This window comes from Desmodus rotundus, chromosome 9 (genome assembly GCF_022682495.2).
Source record: "Desmodus rotundus isolate HL8 chromosome 9, HLdesRot8A.1, whole genome shotgun sequence".
Taxonomy (NCBI): domain Eukaryota; kingdom Metazoa; phylum Chordata; class Mammalia; order Chiroptera; family Phyllostomidae; genus Desmodus; species Desmodus rotundus.
The window spans coordinates 15,127,180-15,140,804 of NC_071395.1; the positions used below are offsets into that span (position 1 = coordinate 15,127,180).

The 13,625-nt window shown below is 43.9% G+C and overlaps 1 protein-coding gene across 4 annotated transcripts in view; it reads left to right on the top strand.

Moving 5' to 3' along the window:
• Window positions 1-13,625, top strand: part of SMAD1 (SMAD family member 1) — a 61,942-nt gene that overhangs the window by 2,478 nt on the left and 45,839 nt on the right. Inside the window, exon 1 of one of the 4 annotated variants that reach the window (XM_071219153.1) lies at window positions 1,224-1,417. The exons of the other annotated variants lie outside the window; for them this stretch is intronic. The gene's annotated coding sequence lies outside the window, so the exon portion shown is untranslated. Of the gene's footprint in view, window positions 1-1,223; window positions 1,418-13,625 lie in introns of those variants that run through there. 4 annotated transcript variants of the gene reach the window in all.

A 13,625-nucleotide genomic window follows, 5' to 3' on the forward strand; every position in this document is an offset into this window, starting at 1 on the left:
TCTTACAAGGCTAATGGAGGCATCATTGAGGCTTTATAAATAATGTAAGTTGTGTATAATGTAGAGTCTCCAGAGGCAGCAGAGAAAGCATCATTACCAGCCTTTTCAACCTGCTTGAGATCTTAAATTGATTTACAGCACTGAACTGGCGCAAAATGATACATCAGGATGACATGGGGGTCAGCCTGTAAAAGTCTATGATGTCAGCCTATTAGTTCAGTCATCATAATTAAACCATATTACAGGGGCAGCTAAGCAGGAGTCTGGCATTATACCTCAGATATTGGTGGTCCATAGGTTTTGTTTATGGTGGAAAGGCGGAACCGGCCAGGAATGTGGTGTTTTTGAAGGCTTACGGCACTCTGAATTTCTGAAAACATTGAAGATAAATGCATGGGTGTTCAGTCTGCAGGTTTAAGCAGCTTCCCAAGTGGTGGCGGAGAAACAGATGCTCTGGAGCTGCTGATGAGGGCCTTGCAGGTCTGGTCCCTGTACTGAATCATGCTTCACGGGTGCTTGAATTTAACTTGGCCTTCGGGACCTTCTAAAGTATCAGAGGACCACATACTTCTCGTCTCTGATCCTTTTATTAGCACTGAGTTGCCCTGTATTGATGTATCAGCTGACATGTTATTTTTTTAACTAGTCATAGTTACCAGGTCACCACTGAAAACAAAGGTAATTGAATTGAACCGAACGCACGAACAATTCAGGGAGAGACCGGGTTTTTTTGCTTAGATTTCTGGCAGTCCCTATTCAGTCTGTGGCTCATCTAGGGCTGTGCTGTCTAGTAAGGTACCTTGGCCACAAGTGGGTATTTAAACTGAAATTAATTAAAATTAAATAAAAATTCATCTTCTCAGGAACACTAGTCGCCTTCCAAGTGCTCAGCAGCCACGTGTGGCCAGTGGCTGCCATGTTGGATAATACTATATAGAACGTCACGGTGGAAGGCTCCATGGGACAGCGCTGCTCTGGGATTTTATTCTCTTCTTCCTCATTTCTCCTCATCCTGCAGCGACTTCTCTGCTTGCCGCCTCTGCTGATGAGTTTGTGGGGTCAAAAAGAGGAAGAGAGAGCCATCGTTGCTACTTGTTTAGACCTGCTGGGTGAAGCTACTGGGTAAAACGAGGCTGACTTTTCTGTGTATTATATATATATATTTTTCTGTGCATTATATTTTTCATTGGTGTCATGGATTCTCATCTGATTTAGAGAAGTAATTATAGCTAGTTTTTTCTGAGTTTTCCTGTTTCCTTGTTTTTATTTTTATTTTTTTATCCCCACCTGAGGACATGCTTGTTGATTTAGAGAGAGGTGAAGGGAGGGAGAAGGAGAGAAATGCGACTGTGAGAGACAGCTCCCCTACCTCGCTCCCCAGCCTCGCACCTGAGCTCCCGCCAGCCAGCCACAGCAGGCCAGTGCTATTACCTTGTTTTTAATACTCCTCTCATTTAGGCCTCAACACTTTTCTAAGTACTTCTGTAAGTCACATTTTACAAGGGAAGAAACTGAGTTCAGAATGATTCACTGTCTTGCCTCAGGCTACAGAGCTAGTGATTATAAGAGTCTTAGCTTGTAACTATATATGTGTTTGTATTTATGTATATGTATATATACATATCAATTTGTCTAGAATACCCAAATGATCACTGTTCTGCTGGACTTTCTTACTTGAGTATAGGCATGACTTTGCTTTTATTTTTTTAGGCCTTTCGACAGATTTTATGCTACTGTGCTCTTCTTGGCTGTCTTCTTTTAAGTGTTTGAAAGAAAGGAAAAACATAGTGTTAACTTGTATGAAGCAGAACATGATTGGAAGAATAAATCTGATGTAAAAGCCATGCATTTCAAAGCCAGATTAGTTTGATCTCTGCTTTTCTGGATAATTCCTGGCACTTCCCGCTCGCATTTTTCCTGTATAACCACAAGCTGATGGTACTGAAGAAGAAAGTTCTAGTAGTTCAGTTTATCTCATCAAAATTTGTCTTCCCTTAGCTGGTAAACATTGCACCTTGAGATAAGAATAGTTCATGGCAAATTCCTTCCAAATTTTTTTTTTTACATTTATCGTCTATTTTTGTATAGTTTTACACTTAAGTTGCTCTTTTTTTTTTTTTTTTTTTTTTTGGTTAGGGCTGTTTAAGAATCTAATGAAATCAGGGATCCTATACGTTCTCACTCCCATCCTCCAATTTAAAAATGCTTGTCGGCGGCCCTGGTAAGCTTGTGTGTGCGCCTAAGTCCACAAATCGCATGATGCTTCAGGTGAAGGACATAATGGGCCTGCCTTGCCAAGTTCGTTCATAAACACTCAGATTTGTAATTTCCTTTCCAGAGAATAGAGCTATTTAATGTTAAAAGCTGCTTTGAGGACTTTGTAATTCAGTGGGTTCCTATCAAGTTGAGCAGTCGGAGGCCCAGTGAAGATGGGTGTCTAAAGTCACCCCTCCCGCGATTTCCAGGAGGGAAAGCCAGGCCCTGGATCCCTGTTCCTGTAGTTCATTTCCCGTTTGTCTGTCCTGTTTTCCTGCCACGCAGCCGACGCGGGGCTCTGAGTGCACCCAGCATTCTATAATTTGGGGAGGGGAGAAATGCGGAATTTTTGGGTATGCTACTGACTTTTTGTACCTATCATTGTTTATGCTGAGCAGGAATCAAGTCTGACAACCTCAGAGATATGTTTGCTTTTTTTTTTTTTTTTCCGTTTTAGAGATGGAAAAGAAATGTTCTGTGCATGATTTAATCAGTGAGACGTTAGCAGCAAATGGGTGGTTCAGGATTATATGAAGTTCATGTTAAGTCGGGCAGTTCTATAGGAATCTCCTGCCTTGACTTTCAAAAACAAGTCGTATCCTTAACCAAAAGCTGAAATTTGGGATGGTTAGGGAAAGAGCTTTGGGGTACTAGGGAGAGCATTGGAAAGATCTGAGGAGAAAAATGATAAATATAACAAGGTACAGAAGCTTGATCTTAAAGTATGGAATGACGTTGAGGCTGCTGAAGTGTTCTCTGTAATTGTACTTGGATTACGGGGTTTCTCTTTTTCCATTAAAAAAATATCACTGGTTTATTATAAAGGATGTGCCCCCAGGAAAAGCCAGGTAAACTGATGCCTAGGGCAAGGTCTGAAGGCAGAGCTTCCCTGCCCTCTCCAGGCTGGCAGCCCTGGTTTTACCTTCTGCTGCCGGCATTAGCAGGGCGCGCTCTGGTAACAAATGGAGGCATCTCCGTTTGGCCCCAACCTGAAATCTCTTGTCTCTTTATATTCCTTTTCTGCTATTACCTGGTGGGGCAACTGTTTGGTCTAATCTGGTGGTCTGTCTTCTGATTTGCCACAAAAACACCTGAAATATTTTTTTAACCTGCTTTCTGGAGTAGCTTCCTTCAGGAAAAATAGCTAAGCTAGGTAGCATGAATGTACTTACTGAAAATCTAAATTAAAATCTTCATGTTGGTGTACATCATTAGGGTGGTATACAACTAGTTCTATAGGCAAAAGCCTAACGGTTACAGCCACTGCTAGCTGACTTGCCGCAATGAGCGAGCTCCGTGGGACAGTCATTTGCATAAGGGAAGCAATCTTTCAGATGGGAAGAGCCAGAACTTTCGTAAACAGCTCAACTCCAGTGACTACATCAGATTTTTAGGGAGATACTGGAAACTGCAGTATGTGAGCAGGTTAGCGTCTTTGTAATGTTTGTTATAAGCTAGAGTCAGAACTTTAGGGAAGAGTCCCTCTTGGAAATAAAGCAACAAACCATCAGTGGTTCACGGGAATTGGTACTCGGCGATTCTGCCTAATCTCTCTTCTGCTTGATTCCTCGGGTTCGCACACACAGTCTGATTCCCTTGTGGGAACTGAGTCTGTGGTGTGCTAGGTTGGTTCTTAAGTAATTTTCTCGACAACAGGCCCCCATTTAAGGGAACACGTACACACACAGCAGTTAGTTACACATCTGTATGCTTTTGAGCTCAAAAAGCAAATACATACTATGTCATGTTTGGGAAGAGGAGGATAGGGTAGTCTAGCTTTTGAGTCGAAAGTATATTTATGGACACTTTTCTAATGCTTTATTTGTTGTTCCCCCTTAATTTTAGGGCCTCTGTACTGTACATTTTTTCCCCTACAGTCTGAGAGAGTTAGGATATAGTTACTCAAACTTTTCATTTATTTACCTCTCTTGTCTGTCTTTGATGGTTTCTTTGCAGTGTTCTTACGCAAAGTGGAGACATTTCAGACCTTCATTGTCTTTTTCTTTCAGTTTCAAACATCACAAGAAAAAGGGAGCTAATTATCTTAAGTATTATAATTAGGCATTAAATTAAATTGTTTACTTGGGTAAATGCATGATCTTTTGTTTAGATTGAAAGAAAATGTGTCATTTTAATGGAAACGAGATTTTAAACATGTTCTTATTTGATCATTTTGATGTGGTATTTAAAAAGCATATGCTTCACTATTCAATGAATATTTATTAGTTCTGAGTGACTGAGTCATTGGTGAGAAGATACAAAAATGGAAAATTACATGCCCCCCGGCCAGGTGGCTCAGTTGGTTGGAGCTTCATCCTCTACACCAAAAGGTTGTGTTCGATCCCTGTCTGGCACCTTTGGGAGGCAGCCATCCATGTTCCTCTCTCACATCGAGGTCTCCCTCTGCCCCTTCCCCCCTCCCTATTGCTCTCCCCCTCTCTTCCTCTTTAAAATCAGTTAAACATTATCAGGTGAGGATTTTTTTTAAAGATAAATCTAAAAAAATTAAATGCAGCTACATTGCAACAGCTGTTGCAGGACAATCTAGGAGTGAGTTGTACAGACAGCTCCTGTGAGGACTGCTGTGGCATGGGAGGGCCTGCCGGTTTGCCCAGAGACGGGAGGGGCATCCTGGGCAGAGTTTGCCGTGGCGGACTCCGGAGGTAAGTGTGAGTGTTGAGACTCTCGGAGCAGCTCTGTCCAGGAGGACACTTTCTGCAGTGATGGCCGTGTTCTGCATTTGCACTGTCCAACACTACTGCCACTAGCCACACTTGGGTACTGAGCACTTAAAATGTGGCTCGTGCCGCTGAGAACTGCATTTTAAATTTTAATTAGTTCATGTTCGAGTAGCCACCTGTGGCCATCCCATTGGTCAGCGTAGATCAAGAGGCTGGTGAGCAGCTCTCCCTGACCACGGTAGTAGGTATTCCTAGGGGGCCCTGTGTGGTGAGGTGGGGGAGAGATTCAGCAGCCTTAAAATGGGGTGACAATTTTGGGGGGCCTTAGAGTGCCAGAATAAGGATGAATTGGAAGTCGCTGAAGGTGTTTGAACATGCAGTTTGGATTGGATGGGGTAGAGTCCATATGCCAGGAGATTATAAGAAAGCTATGTGATTTATCTGTCTTATGGGGTGGGTTTTGTGAGTAAAAATACACTTGCTGGTTATCTGGCTATAGACGTAATGGGAGAGAGAGACGGCAGAGATTATTCTTAAGCTTCCAACCTGAGTGGCTAGAAAAGTAATAAAGCTTTTACTTAAGAATAGGGAAGAACTACCTGTAGAAGGAATAAAGTTTTGTGTGAATGACAAGTTAGAATTGACAGGTTGAATTTAAGGTGGGGTAGGGGGTGTCTAGGTATTCCACAAGCAGGTTGGAGATTCAAACTAAGCAGAAGCTTGGAGAAGGGCTCGGAGCTTTAAGTATAGATTCCCAGCTGTGACTGACTGGAAATGATGGTTGAACCTCTCGGAATGGCGGGTATTTTGAGAGAATCTCGAACAGAGAAACAAAGAACTGACGATTGACTCTTCCATTGAAATCCACACTTAGGAATTAGGAGAAGGGAGTGGTATGTTTGAGGTAGACAAAAGAAGGAACTGGAAGAAAGGTGTGGGGTCAGAGGAGCAGTTAAACCAGGAAGCCAAGGGAAGAGAGATTCCAGGACTAGTTCAGAAGGGAAACGTAAAGTTCAAGGTGAAGGAGGAAAAGCCAGGGTAATCAAGTAAATGCCCTTGAGGCAAAGAGACTTAGTGTACTAAGAAATTAGGACTAGATTCTTCCGATTCCCTCGAGCAACTTATGTTTCAAAATAGATGAGCCCTCTTGATATTTTAAGGTTGAGGGAAAGAAGTTAATGGACAGAAAGCAGATTGGTGGAGTCAGTGGTCCCCAGGTGAGGAAATAGTAGCCGTGGTATAGCCAGAGAGTTGTCTGAGGAAGAAGCAGATGGCAGAGCCCAGCCAGCGTGTGCCAATTTTCCCAGTAGGGTAGGAGGCCGGTCCCTCCATTGGGATGGGGAGGTGGGGGAATCAGCAGATGGCATTGGAAGATTGGAATAATGGAGTTTTAGAAAAACCATTGGAGGCTTCAAAGTCTAAACAGTAGGGGGAAGCCTGGGGTGAAGTTTGATGTGGCCATAAACAAGACGAGGTAATTGTAGCTCCCAGTGTGACCTGGTGGCGTGGAAGTAAGGTTGGAGAGAAATGTCGGGAGAGCTGATGCTGGCCTAGGGACAGGAAGTCAGTTAAGAAATGAGGTGCTAGAATCTGGATGTTTGGGTTTAAGTCCAAGCCCCCAAAACTTACTTGCTTTTCAGAACCTTGGGAAAGCTACCTACCATTAACATGTGTACTGTACTCTTTCCCCCCCTCATCTGAAAAAGGGGGGAAATAGTGCCAGCCTCATGATTGATTGCAAATGAAATGAGTTACACTTTCATATTTCATCTAATCTAAGAGGCTGCCAACTGTGAGGCATCATTTCATGAGCTCCTGATGGGAAACCTGTCGATTAGACAGGCCGCGCCATCGATGATAAGTTTCCTGGTTTCAGAGGTGAAGACGGGATGCGTCTTCCAGTCACTGAAGTGCCGACCCCACAAAGGACGGAGCGCGGGGGCTGGCCGGCCTGCAGTGAGCACTCAGAAAACGTTAGCTATTTATAAAAATCAATGTGATTTTAGAGTCTAGAATGTTAATGAGAGAGTATTGGGTCAGCCTAGATAAGGGGGTCACAGGTTACACGGAGTCTAATGGACGGAATGAATTGAGGAGAAGAGTTAAGCAATGGGGATGCCAGTAATGAAATTGTGAAATACCAAGTTTGGGAATTTGTAGATGGAGCGTTTCCCTGACAGTTGTAGATGAAGGTTTTAAAGAAAAGTATGGAAATTGAACTAAGAGAAGAACGCCTGAAAATGCTTTTAAAAAGTTATTTAAATTGCCCAGAGAAGCGATTTTCAACCTTTTTCATCTCATGGCACATATAAACGAATTACTAAAATTTTGAGGCCCACTAAAAAAAATATATATACATATATATTTTTTTTGCTGATCTGACAAAAAAATAGGTATAATTTTGATTCACACTGATGGCTGCTGTTGCTTTGTTTGTTGTCACTTTTTTAATTTGACAGTCTAAGGGAAAGGAGGTCCATGCCCCCTGACTAAATAGTCAGGTGTTGCACGTTTTAAAATTCTAGTGGCACACTGGTTGGAAATCGCTGGCTTAGAGCTTCCAAAAAGTGGGTATCTGAATTTATCAATGGCTTTTCTTACAGCATTCATTAGTGTTTAAAAAACTTTTCTTTCTCGTTAGAGTAACACAGGCTGAGGGTGGAAAGACCCTGGCATGGACTCTTGTCGTAGTGTCAGGAGGAAAGTGGGGTTGATGCGTGTTGTTCCCCGAAGCGGGGAAGTGTTAATCGCCAGCCCGAGAGTCCTTCTCAATGGGGCTCCCACAGCGGAGGAAACCAGGAAGGAAAAACGTGCAGATTTGACAGCATTTATGTGACCACACATGACCAAGTTCACACTCACAAACGTGGTCTTTTAGGTAGCAAATTGCAGCAAGTTACCGTTCTTTGTAAGAAGTTTGTTGAGTGACGTAGGAACACCATTGCTGTAGAAAAATCGGTCAAGGACATGAACAAGCAATTCACAGACAGAGAAAATGCAAACTACTGACCATAAAATGTTTTGCCGTGTCCCGGATCCAACTCTTCAGTGGAATGGGGATGAAGTCGTCTTCTCTTTTACCTTCTTGTCTTACTGTTTGTGAACCAGAAGGTATGGGAAATATTAGTCTGGGAAAACTGGGCTTTTCTCTTCGAAGGAAGGGAAGCCACAGTTTCCCTGCCTCTTCACAGAAGCAGGCATTCCAAGGAGGTACACACTTCAGGGGCCACCAGTTCTGTGCAGTTCCTCGGTCAGCTGGCCTGAATGAGGAACCTTGAAGACACCGTGGTTAATGGAGCGTGTGGAAGTGAGCCTCGCTGTCCCTACCTGAGTGGCAGTCCTGCAGTTTCTTCATCGTGACGTTTTCCTACCCGGATGAGACACAGTGAGGGCCTTGGAGTATGGATCTGGTGATTGAGATGGACTAGTTTATGAGGGGTTGGAGTGAGAAAAGTTGTCCCGCGTAGTAAAACCTCCTACAAAGCGAGAACCATTTACAGAGTGAGGCATCAGCATTTAATGTGCTAGATTGTCTCTCACGAGTAACGGTCAGGGTTGTGTGTGTAAAAAGGCTTCACAACCCTGGCTGGTGTGGCTCAGTGGGTGAGTTGGTTAGAGCGTTGTCCTTGTAAACTGGAAGGTCGTGGGTTTAATTCCTGGCCAGGGCACACGCCTAGGTTGCGGGTTCAGTCCCTGTTGGCATGTCCAAGAGCTGACCAACTGATGTCTCTTTCTCGCTCGCTCTCTCCTTCTCCTCCTCCTTCCCTCCTTCCCATGACCTCTCTGTAAAATCAATAATAAGTGTATCCTCAGGTGAGGTTAAAAAAAATAAATTATAAAATTAAAAAAAAATACAAAAGGCTTTTTCCCTATGCTACCATTAAACAGTCTGCCGGTGACTGGGGGCGGCGGGGGGCGGGGGGGGCCTTACTACCTAAGCTGAGCACACTGCCTTCCCCCAGCAGTAAGTGAGCTCCCACCGAGCCAGTAGACAGACTCAGATTTGCCAGCATCTTCTGCCTCACTGTCTTGTTTCTTTCAAATGGTCTGTGAATATTTCTGAGTGGGACGGGGAGGGCTTTAACGTCTCACCGACAGGCTCAGCACAGTCCCCCACTCTTAAGTCCTCCCTGGGCCGACTGGAGTTGGGACCCTAAACTGGGGTACTCCTCTCAGACCCGTCCCTCACACTCTGTAAGCTGAGTTGGGGAGAGAAGATGAGCTCCGGGGAAACTTCATCGTAGAGCGTAGCTGTTGATGAAAGGAATAATGATGGTGCAGTGAGCGTTGCTCTGCCCTGTTCAAGCCCAGGACACTCGATTGTATACAGCTTGCCCCCCAGCCAGCACAGCTTCCCGGTCCACTTGTTGTCCATTGCTGGCCTTGCAGTCTGGTGTATTAATAACAACCTCTTCTTCCCTGGTGCTCGGGTTTGTGTGCTTCTGTTTAGTTTGTTCAAGCTTGAGGGAATATGTGAGTGGTTTTCAGTGTTTTTCTGTTAACTGTGAACAAAATTAACTTATTTAGATGATTGGCATCCAAGCTCTATTTACAACATGTATTCACATTTATTTATTTAATTTTTAATCCTCACCCAAGGATGTGTTTATCGATTTTTAGAGAGGGGGGAGGGAGGGAGGGAGAGATGGGGGGGCAGAGAGAGAGAAAAAGGGAAACATCGATGTGAGAGAAACATCCTGTATGCGCCTCCACTGGGGATCAACCAGCCACCTGGGTATGTGTGTCCTGACCGGGGATTGAACCTGCAACCTCTTGGAGTACGGGGTGACAACCAGTGCCCCAGCCAACTGCGCCACCTGGTCCAGGCCAGCATGCATTTGCATTTAAACACGAAGAGCTTTGTCTTATTAAATTGCACAGGTGGATGTTGCTTTGTGTTGCCAAAAGCATCCTTTTAAAAAGGTGCGTCCCCACGGTGGGGGTTCTGCTTTTTATTAAACTGATTTTAATCAGCTCAGCAGGTGTTTCATGCCTCCCTACTGTGAGCTCAGCCCTGGGTTCTGTTTTGGGAGGGACGGAGAAATGTATGTAGTTTCCGCCCTGAAGAAGCACTCTTACTGATACGGGGAGGCTGTGGAATGACAAATCATTTTGATTAATGTTATAGCATCTCAGCTAGAAAGTATTTCTCTTATAATTGGCAGAATGATTCTGTAAACTTTGGTTTTTAGAAGTTATTTTTCTAAATAACAGATTTATGTGCTGGGAAAGGGACAGGACCAAACTGTTCTTGAGTTACTTGAGTAGTACAAAACATGTTTTAGGTAAGATTCACTGAAAAACTTGAAGGATTTTTGAATTGTTAATGGAAAGGGGACTAGAAGGGGAAGGAAACACTTTTTGTTAGGTTATCGCATTTTGTAAAATTGAGTTTTATGGTTTAATAAAAAAGTATATTCCCACCCATACCATATTCACCCAGAATTAGGTCATATGTTCCAACCCTGTATACAGAAATAAATTTCTCTGAAAATCCAGGTTCACTGGTATTCCATTCTGTACAAAAACACTTTTATTATTTTTTTCTTTATAAAAAGATAAATCTTGCTACCTTAGTCATAATACTGTCTTCTGAAGCCTTGTAGGCTAAATCTCTTACTCACATTCAGTGTTTATTTGTTTTTATTATTGGGGTTTTAAAGTTGAAAATGGTAATTGACTGTTTAAAACACTGGTCTGCTGTCTTGCACTCCCGTCCTCCCGGCTCATTCTTCACTACAGTCACTTGCGCAGTTTCGTTTGTTCCTTCCAGGCCTTTAAAGATGCACAAATATTGCACATGTGCAGGTTTTGTTTCTATTTGTGTGTTTAAAGTGAGATCGCACTCCGTGTATTGTTCTGCAATTTAAAAAAAAACCGAAACGCTATGGTATGCTTTTCTTTCCATGTTAGACATGAAAGTCTGCCTTTTTTTTTCTTTTGTAACAGTTACCTCATTGTCGGATGTACCGTAATTTATTTAATCATTCCCTTATTGTTAGACATCTGGGTTATCTGGAACATGAATAATCGTGAGACTAGATGAGGCTGATCTGAGGTCGCTGCTTCCCTGGAGCTCGCTTGGGTCCTGGCCTTTTTCTCTTCTAACCTCATACCATAGGGCCGGAGGCGTGGGGGTCCTCCTCATCGTCACCCCAAACCTTCCTCCCGCCAGCCTCCATAAAAACACTCGGCTTTGACTGTCGGTCAGCTTGTAGCAGGCACTTCCTTTTACTTACTGCCGTCATTCACCCTCACTCCCCTGGGATCGTAGCTTCTGGTCCCTGTTCCCTCGGTGCCGCTCCTTCTTAACCTTTGATCCCAGCTAGCGTACTCAGTCTCACAATCCTATGTGGTGGGGTTTTTCATTTCTAAAAACTAAACAGGTTTCTCCAAGGTGATGGTTAATTATTTTCTTTCTCTACATATGCAGGAAAGTGTGTTTGTTCATGGCTCTGCCTTCGGAATGTATCATCCAGAATCTGACCCCTCCTGCCACACGGATCTAAACCTTCATCATCTCAAAGTGTATCAGTTGTTCCACGTAGCTTCCTAACTGGTCTCCCTACTACTTCTTCCTCCCCTCCTTTCTGTCTGTTCTCAACCCAGCCAGTCAGTCCGTCAGTCCATCCAATCACGTGTACGTTTCCACTCACATCTCCCAGTGGTTCTCGTCTCAGTCTAGAGCGAAAGCTGACAAGTCCCTGCGGGCCCCTCTGTCTGCTCCCTGCACTCTCCGACCTCATTGGCACTGCTCTCTCTCCTCCCGTTCCTGCCCCATTGGACTGTGTGCTGTGTGAGCACTTCAGCCTCACTGTTGCCTCAGGGCCTTGCCCCCAGCGCGGGGGGGCACCCCCCCAAAAGTGTGCTGCTCCAGATGCATACGTGGCTCAGCCCCCTCACATTTCACATTTCCAGGCTTGCATTGGAGTGCCTTCCATAACCACTGCAGTGTAGGTCTCGTGAAAGCATGGACTTTCTAAAAACTGCTGTGTGTGTGTGTGTATTTTAAGAGCTAAGGGAGGGAGAAAGAGGAGGAGAGAAATGTCCATCCGTTGCCTCTGGCATGCGGGACTGAGCCCGCAACTCAGGTCTGTGTCCTGACTGGGGATCAACCCAGCGGCCTTTCACTCCGCCGGACAATGCCCAACCACCTGAGCCACACCAGTCAGGGCTGAAAATTGCTGGTTTGGTCTCTCTCGTTCAGTGCTGTGTCCCCAGTGCTGAGCACAGCATCTGACACAAACATAGGTGTTTGTCAAATGAACGGAATGACCATGTGCTTATCGGCTTTTCTTTTTATCATTTTAAAAAAACAAAGTGAGAAATTCACTGAACAGACAAAAACTAGGACAGAAAATTTGTGCGTTTTGTGTGTGTATGTATATATAATAGTAAAATTAGCTTTCTTGGTGGTGAAATTACTCTTCTAACGCAATATGTTTTGAGCACGTTATAATCTTCAAATCAGTTTCACATAGTTATGTTTAATCTTCGTAACAGCCCCGTGGGGGTAGATAGTGGAGTCAAAACTTGGTGGAAAAGCAAATTGAGGCTCAGAGAAGTGTTGCTTCGTGGCACAGCTACGGAGTGGAAAGCTGCCATTCAAAATCCCCTCTTATTCCAAGAGAAGGGCTCTTGTTTTCTCATTTAGAAACATCTTCCCACGACAGAGAACTCGTGGGGAGTTTTATTTCGAGAGCCTGGAGAACGCCCCGATTTCTGACTCCAGATTCAGTCAGCCTTTTGTTTCCATTTTGAAAGTACGCGAAGTAAATGGTTAACCGTAAAGTCCCGGACGATGACAGATCAACAAGTTTTATTTCTCTCACCTGTGGAGGAAGTGGCCTCCACCCAGTTTCAGTGAATTAGGAGGGAAGTGATTTTTTCAAGTGATAAAAAGAAATAAAATTCCATGCTCTTCCCAGAGGAGGAGTTCAACAATTGGGAGCATGGTGTGAGACCATATGTTGGTTTGTAAAAGGATATAACTTGTAAAGATGTTTCCTTTGATGCCTGTGATGGGTATGGTTGTGTTTCCCTTCTAGAGGGTCCAGAGGGTTCAGGCTGTCCTGCCCTGTGCTTGTCGGCTCAGCCCTGCAGATGGGCTTTTTTTGTTGTCGTAAACAGCACCTGTGAGATCAGTGGAGCAAGAGAAAAATGTTCCAAAAATGAAAGAGAGCAGGATTTTTTTTTTTTTTTTAATAAAAGGGGTAGATTTCCCTTCCTCTGGCCTCTTCCATTTTCATCTGTGAATTTGACGTTTGGATTTTTTTTTTAAACCGATTAATAGAGTTTAATGTCTGTTAGTATATGGTCTCGAGAAAGTTGTTTTTAACCTGCGATCCTCAGGTTTATTAGTCGAATTGAGATAACGAGTCATACCTTGAAGAAGTGTCCTGTAAGGAATCAGTAGGATGTTTGTAAAGGCAAACGGTTAGAGGGCTTGCGCAGGTTGACAGCTCAGACTAACTTCGTTCATTTGCTAGCGGGGATCACCCACGACCGGCCGCTCACGGAAATTTGCCATGCTCTTCGATCTGTAAAATCGCTGTTCTGTGTAGCAATGCCACAGAGAGAGTTGTTTCTTCCAAGAGGCAACTCCTGTAGACTTTTCCCCTCTTGGAGTCAATAAAATTAGAACTTTATTAAAACCCCTCTGGTCTTCAGTATTCCGTGTTTGAGGAA